We start from the raw sequence: 9,052 nt of genomic DNA on the forward strand, positions 1-9,052 counted from the left end.
ACGCATGCACAATTTGAATTCCTGGGTTTACCACGCGACGATGATGATCAATCTACCGGTACGTGCGTTATTTATAGTTAACTGGTAGTTACCTGGTAGACATACCCAGTAAGATTTATTACCGAATATACTGAAAAAATGAAAGCTTAACAACTTTTTTCAAGTAATGTAATATACCAGTCGTGATGTTTTAATCAATATAAACTAATAATTGTAAAAAAAAAGTATTTTAGAACGTTCCTTTTTTCGTCATTCGTAGTTGACAGACAGTCCCTTTAAACAGCGAATGTTTTGATAATGTCACGTGCACTGTATGCGTTTTGTCACAAAAAGGTACCGCTTGGGTGTCTGTTCCCCACATTCTCCTGGGAATTTTGAACAATCATGTCGACTTATAAAGTTGAACTTATTTTGACTGTGGCGAGCGAAGCCGATCTGAAAACTGTAATTGAAAGAGCAACGGAGGATAAAATGGCCTTCGATGTGATGGGAAGAGAACTTCGCTTCCAGGACAGTGACGAACTGAAAATGATAAAGAAATGGTGCGAAGGCCAGGGAATCAAACTTATTTAAGGTATGTTAAGATTTATATTCTCTTTATTATTTTGGTATATTATAGGTATGTATCAATTCTACGCATTATGACGGTACGCACCGAACTTAAGCAACTTTGCGTTGCGTTGAAATGACGTTAAATCGACTATTATTTAATAAAAAAGGACGTTTCCAACCATGCAAATATTTTGACATTATTTAAAGACAGTACATCTTGGTGTACATATAACTTAGGATTTACATGTATATGTTGATATAATTACAGTGTACATACTTTAGTTAATACCACACTGATCACGGTATCTTAACATTCGTAGTGCGAAGTTCTAGTTATTCATTTGAAAACGCGTCGTTTAGGTTCATTAAAGCATTCATTGACGAATTGAAATTCACGCAAGTGTATTCCAATATAATTTTAACAATGCATCAAACTTATTGATTCATAATAAGGACATATAGATATGCTTTGTGTGGTAATTACTAATGTATTTAGCATTCCATTGAAAATTGCAAAGTAACTTAATTCTTATATAGATTTCGAAATGAGGTAAGTGTGACTTTTCTTCGGACATGCATAAACAATCATTATGATTGTACTTTTTAAGCAATTTCTTAATTGAACACAGTTCTAGGTAGCTGGTAAAAACAAATTTCGACGTAAAATAAGTTCAATTAAAGGAAAAGAAAATATGACAAAATGCGAACTACTATTCTGTTTTTGCACAAAATAACGTTGAAATATAACACTTGTGACAACAATTCGATCACGGAAAATCCTATCTTAAAACACTTAAATCAGTAGATGTATGAATTCTAAATAGCAAAGTCTATGACATCTTTTTAGGCAAAACAAAATGCTGTTCATCTCACCCTCAATAATTTATTTTGAGAAACACGAAATGGACCAAATTAAATGAACGCACGCAAATATTTTCCTGCAGACGGATAAAGTTTCTTGTCAAAATAACATGTTGGCACAAATCTATTAAGTCACACCATGTGAATAAGATGCAACGCATGACATCCTCCTTTTAATAATCCACACTGCAAGTTCATATAAATTATCGTATTTAAATTAATTATGAATGTTAGAATTTCATAATTACATTAATTTACAGAGTTTAAGTTTTCCATTATTATATGCTTTATGCAAGCTTAATTTCATATAAACCTGAAATGCAAACATGAAATTATGTTCGTAGCGCAGAACTTGCAAGTTTCTCCAGTTTTGTGCGTAACCTCTATAAGAATAGAACAGATTCTTTATTCAGGCAATCAGTCGTGTACATAGTACATTGACATTGTTGTTATGGAACGAATATATTAACTATTATTTTTTTTAAATAATGTAGACTCCTCTGTGAAATATAACATTCTTAGTATTTCAAACATATTGTATGAAGCAAAACAAATTAAACGTAAGATTTACATGTCTTACAACAAAGATGATCAGTAAAATCGCTGATCCAAAATACATCGTTTTTTTATCAATTTGACCCAAACGAACGCCTCGTTCGAATACAATCGCAGGCGCAAGAGCATCATATTTGTCCTACTGTTGCTTCAAACGTTGTGTGCACAGTGTTTTCATGTTTGAGATAGCTTTCTTTGTATATCACTCTCATATGCACCAGAATATGAATTAAGGACCTTCCAACTCTAAATATGTGCTTTGTGCTTTTTGCTTATCAACCTTATGCTAACGCGTAGATATTTTACTAAATTCAATTCAATGTCGTTATTATCTCATATACAGAAGATATTAAATAGTAATATTACAGACAGTGAGCATGTCACATATTACATAAAAAAATATACAATAATCAATTACAATATATACATGTAATGTAACATACAATATAAAGTGACAACGACAAAGTAAGTTGCACAAAGAGAAATCCCATTAAACGTTACCCAATATGGGGACTAAGGATGCTGCTGCTATTAACCCATTCATGCCTAGCGTCCTGAAAAAAGGACATTGCAAACAGCGTAGACCCAGACGAGACGCCGCATGATGCGGCGTCTCATCTGGGTCTGCGCTGTTTGCTTAAAGAAATTTATGTAAGAAATATTCTAAATATAGAAATAAATATACCAGACACCCCTACTTTTGGAAATAAATTGATCCAATTTAGAAGGATGGGAGAGTCCACTGGGCATAAATTGGTTAAAGGATCACAGATACATCACTGGCAAATGGCAACATTCGTGTACGTATCTAAACGCAGTTTTTATAAATTATTCATCATCTTCATTTCTTAGGTAAGGCGACACAGGTGCTCCGAGCAAGCGCTGGGAAAAGTGTGTGGTGTCTGTTGCTATAAGCTGCGCGATACAACTTTCACCTAGTCTGGATATACCGTATATGAATTTTAAACGGCTCTCGGTATTTGCCGCACCGTCGCTAAGTTTATAAACACTTGCGTCATTGTAAGGGGGTTGCACATGTGTGACATATCTCTTAATACTAAAATCTTTGCTATCAATTTTGTGAAATCTTAGCAGCTGAACAATACAATTACAATATTACAATATGTAGCTTACCATCATCTTTCTTTAAAGACTGATGATAGATAACACATTACAATATTTTCATTTTCTCAACTTCTGTAGACACACTACCCATTTCAACTCCATTCCAACACTTTGAATTTCTACTAAAGTTGAATATTCATTTCAGTATGTTACTGAATAGCAAACATTACAAATATCTGTTCAGAAAGTCTGGGCTCATCTGATTAAACGCGAACGATTTATTTACCCTCTGCTGCAATACTAGCCAGAGTGGTCGGTTAATGGGTTCATCGCGATTTTCGACATAACAGTTAAGGGTTCCTAAACACAGAGGAAATGATGTTGCTCATGCACATGCCTGGGACTCAAGGTTGTTATAGAATTATAGTCGCTAGATGAATATAAGGTGGAAGTCGTTGTTTTTTTAAACACATCATCGTTTGCTTACAATGTCATTAATTCACTGAATATATTTTACAGCTTGTATCATGTGTAAAGTTTAGAGTTGTAAGTTACGTAATATTTACATTATTATTTGTTTCCAATGCCATTAAAAACAAAGTCTAAATATTAGTTTTACTCCGGAACACAATATTCGATTGGTTTTTCCAAGATAAAGTCTCGCGCGGGAGGTATAAATAATGCTTACATGTACAATTTGTGTGCGCTATCCCATTGTAAACCTCGTCAAGTTTAACCTTTGATAAGTTAAACATTAAATTCATTTTTAAACTTTTCAAACACTATCTTAGTTTAAGTACAATTCTGAAGAATTCCTAAATGTTTTGAAAGTCATATTTTACAAATGATGCTTTTGTGAAGATAAAACACGGAAATCAGTTGTAGTACACATTAATTGCTAGCATTGAACTTGTAATATTATATAATCCAGCTTCATCAATATGCGTCAGTAACAACGAAGGATTGCACATTTACTATGAAAGAATAAATCTTTTTTTCATTCTAAAAGAAAACGTTTTCTTGTCAGAGTCTTATATTTTGAGGGCATGATCATCTGCGGGCGCTCGAAAAATCCGTTCCTGCCCGAGTGCGCAGCACGAAGGCAGGAACCGATTTTGAGAGCGCCCGCAGATGATGATGTCCGAGAAAATGTTTGCGACCGAGTAACGACTCATGTTCAACGTGAACGAACTTTATACATCTGTATACTGCGACCACTCTAGCATCAATATTAAACAATCCGTGCCGCTAATATAAGACACCAGACAAACAGAAATATAACGATTTTTACAAAGAATACAGAAAAACAAAACAAACAAAATTTAACTATTATTCTCATAAACAAACAACATAAAACATATTGACGGTTCATTAAAATATTTTACAATATAGTCTTCATGACGAACAAACGCAACACCACTATTTTGCATTGAATCAAACACATACACAAACAGTAATACAATGCTCAGATATATGCATGTAGCATTTACCACAATTCATTGTAAAATATTAAAGTTACCTTGCGTATATATGTATATCAAAAATCAAAATGAAAAATTACGTACTCATAATAATAATAATAATTTTATTTGTGCACATAATAAAATACTACAATCCATATAAACAATTATTAACAATACAAAAATATCACAGATATTTACAATCATAGAAAATAATACATATATATATATTTTTTTTACAATTATCTTCGGATTTACTCGATTGTTTCATAAGTTTAAGGACACGAACCCGTTTTTTAAGCTTAAATATCGAGTGGCCACCAAACAGTTTCATAGATTGTCTCAAATGAATAAAACAATAATTCAAAGAGTGAATTACATTGGATTAACGTACATTTCATATTAAAAGTTTTGCTCAGTTTGCTTCAGATTCCGACATCAACTATCAACCGGCAAAATTTGACGACGGACATGGCAAACCTGGCAGTCGACAATAGGTATTTCCACTTCTAACGGCACAAATCGACGACGGACCTTCGCATGGCAAACCTGATTGGTGGATTTATGCATGGACTTTTTCGACTCCCGGTCCAAGCGGATATATCGAACTTAAGTTATTGACACATACTATTACAATGTGCAAATACACCATGCACGAAATATTCTAAATCAGTTACTACAACTCAACTCAACATAGACGGTTCTTTGATGTATGTATATTTATAGCTAAAAACGAAGTCTGAGAGAGAAAATTCTAACGTAATTTGGACATTTTTATCAATGTGCAACTGTGCAAAATATTTCGGATGTTTCTATATCTTAAAAATGTTGTTTTTTTGCCGTGATCGGTGGAATTGTGACATTAATAATGGATAAACCTAGTATCATATTCATCTGTTAAATATCAGCCATATAACATATATAACATGTAATATATATGAGTCGCGTTCTAGGAAAACCGGCCTTAATGCATGTGCGTAAAGTGTAAAGTGGAGTCGGCACAGGCTAATCTGGGACAATACTTTTCGCCTACACTGGATTATCGTTTAAAAGAGACCTCCTTTAAACAAAACATTCCATACACGCGGAAAGTGTCATAAGTGTCATGTCTCATTAGACTGTGCGGAACGCACATGCTAATCTGCGACGACACTTAATGCACGTGCATTAAACCCAGTTTTCCCAGAACGCGACTCATATATAACATATATCAACTTCAAACCATAGATTTTTGATGTTGAACTTTCTACAGTAAATATCTATTGTCGACTGTCGCTTGTACGCTAGTTAGTGTAAAAGTTATCTTAAAGGCAACAGACTAGATTTTACACCTGGGAGAGGATAAATGTTTATAAAATATCCTTGCTGGAAATTTCAAGAAAACCTTGCAACTATAACCTAATTTAACAGCTATATAATATATATCAACTTCAAACTAAAGATTTTTGCTATTGATCTTTCTACAGTAAATGTATATTGTCGACTGTCGCCTGTAAGCTATTTAATATAAAGGTAGTACTGAAAAGTATGTCCCAGTATAATATATCTATATTGTGTGTTTGTTTGCATAACTGATATTTTTTCCTATTTGTAGTTTAGTTTCTTTTTATATTAAACTTTTATCCAAAGACGTTCTTAAGATCTTTGTTTTTTATTTTGATGATGATTAAGTTGTTGTTGATGATGATGATGATACTCCTGCTGCTGCTGCAGCTGCTGTTGCTGCTGATTATAACGATTATTATGACGATGATGATGATGATGATGATGATGATGATGATGATGATGATGATGATGATGATGATGATGATGATGATGATGATGATCATGAGGATGATGATGATGATGATGATGATGATGATGATGATGATGATGATGATGATGATGATGATGATGATGATGATGATGATGATGATGATGATAATGATGATGATGATGATAAGAAGGATGAGGAGGATGAGGAGGATAAGGGTGATGATGATGATGAGGTGGAGGAGGAGGAGGAGGAGGAGGAGGAGGTTGATGATGAGGAGGATGATGAGGAGGATGATGAGGAGGATGACGACGATGATGACGATGATGATGACGATGATGATGACGATGATGATGACGAAGATGACGATGATGAGGAGGAGGAGGAGGAGGTTGAGGATGAGGATGATGATGAAGAGGATGAGGAGGAGGAGGATGAGGATGATGAGGAGGAGGATGAGGATGAGGATGATAATGTGGAGGAGGAGGATGACGATGATGATGATAATGATGATGACAATGATGACGATGATGACGAGGATGATAATGAGGATGATGATGATGATGATGATGAGGAGGAGGAGGAGGAGGAGGATGATGATGAGGAGGAGGATGATGATGATGATGATCATGATGAGGATGAGGATGATGATGATGAGGATGATGAGGAGGAGGAGGATGACGATGACGATGATGATGACGATGATGAGGATGATGATGAGGATGATAATGATGAGGATGATGATGAGGATGATGATTACGATGAGGATGATGATGAGGATGATGATGATGATGACGATGATGATGATGATGATGATGATGATGATGATGATGATGATGATGATGATGGAAATACATGAGGAAATAAACTCGCTTTGACAAGATATAAAAATTAAACACGTTTTCAATAGGACAAGCAAAATGAATACATTTGTATTACATATAATTATTTCAGGTTTTACCTAGTCTTCATTTTAAAGGCATTGCCTGATTTTCACATTAGAAAACATCTGGTTTTAATACCTAAAATATTACCATCAGGAACTCTGGCTACCGTTGATTCATCTGATCAATTTACAAAGCATGTGGCGCAATTTTCGGTTGAACTAATTGACTTTGATAATAAATCTGACTGACACGAAGTATAACGGTCGTCTGAGCGCCCATTATTTAGCTACTCAGATTGAACGCTATTTAAAACCTCCTATGTCCGGTATTATGTCGACATTTCAATGTTATTAAAACTGGAGTTTTCTTAGAAAAGTGGCACATCCCGTGTTGGCATGCGGCTTGAAATTTTATCAATGTGAATGTGTCAAAACTACTGTTATCTTCAAAGTTCTCCCGGAAGTACACTAATGATCCTTAAAATTGACCTCAACATCGCGTTACTTTGTACCGCTAGACATCTTAAAATATAATGACATCTAAAACAGAAGACATTTCATTGTGTGCAAGTTTTCATTGATTGTATTTGATTATCTTAAAGCCTTACAAGTTGAGTTGATACTCAGAATATGCAAATATAAGATTTGTAAGTATGTGTTCGTTATTGGGTTTTGAAACCTATACTGATGTAGGAAATCTAACAAGAAAACCAACGTACTGCCCAGAAAACGAGAATGAACATGCTGACGGACGTTTTTTTTAGAAGTTTCGATAATAGAACTAAAAGGACAGGTCTTCTATATGTATAGCCTCGTTTAAGTATATTGTGGTATTTCATTCATGTAATTGATTCGGTAACGTCCTCATACGAAGAGCAATAACGACATATTGAAAATTATAATGTTTATTCTTGAATTGCTGTGTTGGTTTCTTGTTTCTAATATCTGTAGAAAGTGTTGTTCAGATAATGAAGATTGTGCCCGATTTAACGACACGCAAAGGTCATCATGTCATAAGGCTTTACTTCTTATACGTTCTCAAGGTCAAATTATTGTTTGAGCATGTTCCAAAATGTGTCAGTGTATGCGAGCATTTAGTTCTACGCTCATCATACGTTAGGCATAAGCTTGATGCGCTATAGTGATGCTAAAGGTGCGTTATTTTAATTTATCTCTTCGATCCCCTACGCATTATGGTATACATGTATATTTGCAAATTTAGAAAAAAACATACTGTTTAAACCAAGTGCGCCTCTCAAACGCTTGTTTACGTCACAAACGGTCGTAAACGCTACATTGATTTAAGTTCATATACGTTTACACACGAAAATTATAAGCATTTCGTATAAGCTGCCTTTACGCAAGTCATACGTTATACAAACTCGAAAGATGTGCGTGTAAGCAAATTTCTAATATTAAACGCACATACAATCCTCTCATACGCTATAGTGTGACTGCATTTAAATATTTTAAGTCAATACAACCAGATGATAATCATAACAACCATGTCGACGCTACAAACATTTATAAATAATGTCGTCGCCTGTAATGCCCAGGCGGAGCCCCGGTGAATGCTGATTCGCCGGTGGCGTCCCGGCAGAGCGCCGGTTTACCGATGTACCGTAGCAATACCGGGACTCTGCCGGCATTCATCGGGGCTCCACCGGGGCAACACCGGCGACAAGCGGGGCGTTGCCGTACCTCTGCCGGGGTCTGTATGGGCCTCGGTAGAGGTACGGTGTCGTCCCGGTTGTTCCCGATGCCGTCTCTGTTGTCGCCGGTGCCGCTCCGGTCGTTGCCGGTGATTCCCGGTTTGTCCCGGAGGTGTTAAACGTTTTAATACTTTGCCGGTGGAGCCCCGGTTGTTCCCGGTCGTCCCCGGTTCATCCCGGTCGTCCCCGGCGCGGGCCCCGGTTCATC

General features: G+C 35.7%; 1 long non-coding RNA gene across 1 annotated transcript; it reads left to right on the forward strand.

Annotated features, from left to right (window-relative positions):
• The first annotated feature begins 263 nt into the window (after positions 1-263).
• LOC127834631 (uncharacterized) lies at positions 264-6,127 on the forward strand. Its single transcript, XR_008028030.1, has 2 exons — positions 264-574; positions 4,923-6,127. It is a non-coding gene; the product is annotated as an uncharacterized LOC127834631 (long non-coding RNA).
• The last annotated feature ends 2,925 nt before the right edge of the window (positions 6,128-9,052 follow it).

Source organism: Dreissena polymorpha, chromosome 6 (genome assembly GCF_020536995.1).
Source record: "Dreissena polymorpha isolate Duluth1 chromosome 6, UMN_Dpol_1.0, whole genome shotgun sequence".
Taxonomy (NCBI): Eukaryota; Metazoa; Mollusca; class Bivalvia; order Myida; family Dreissenidae; genus Dreissena; species Dreissena polymorpha.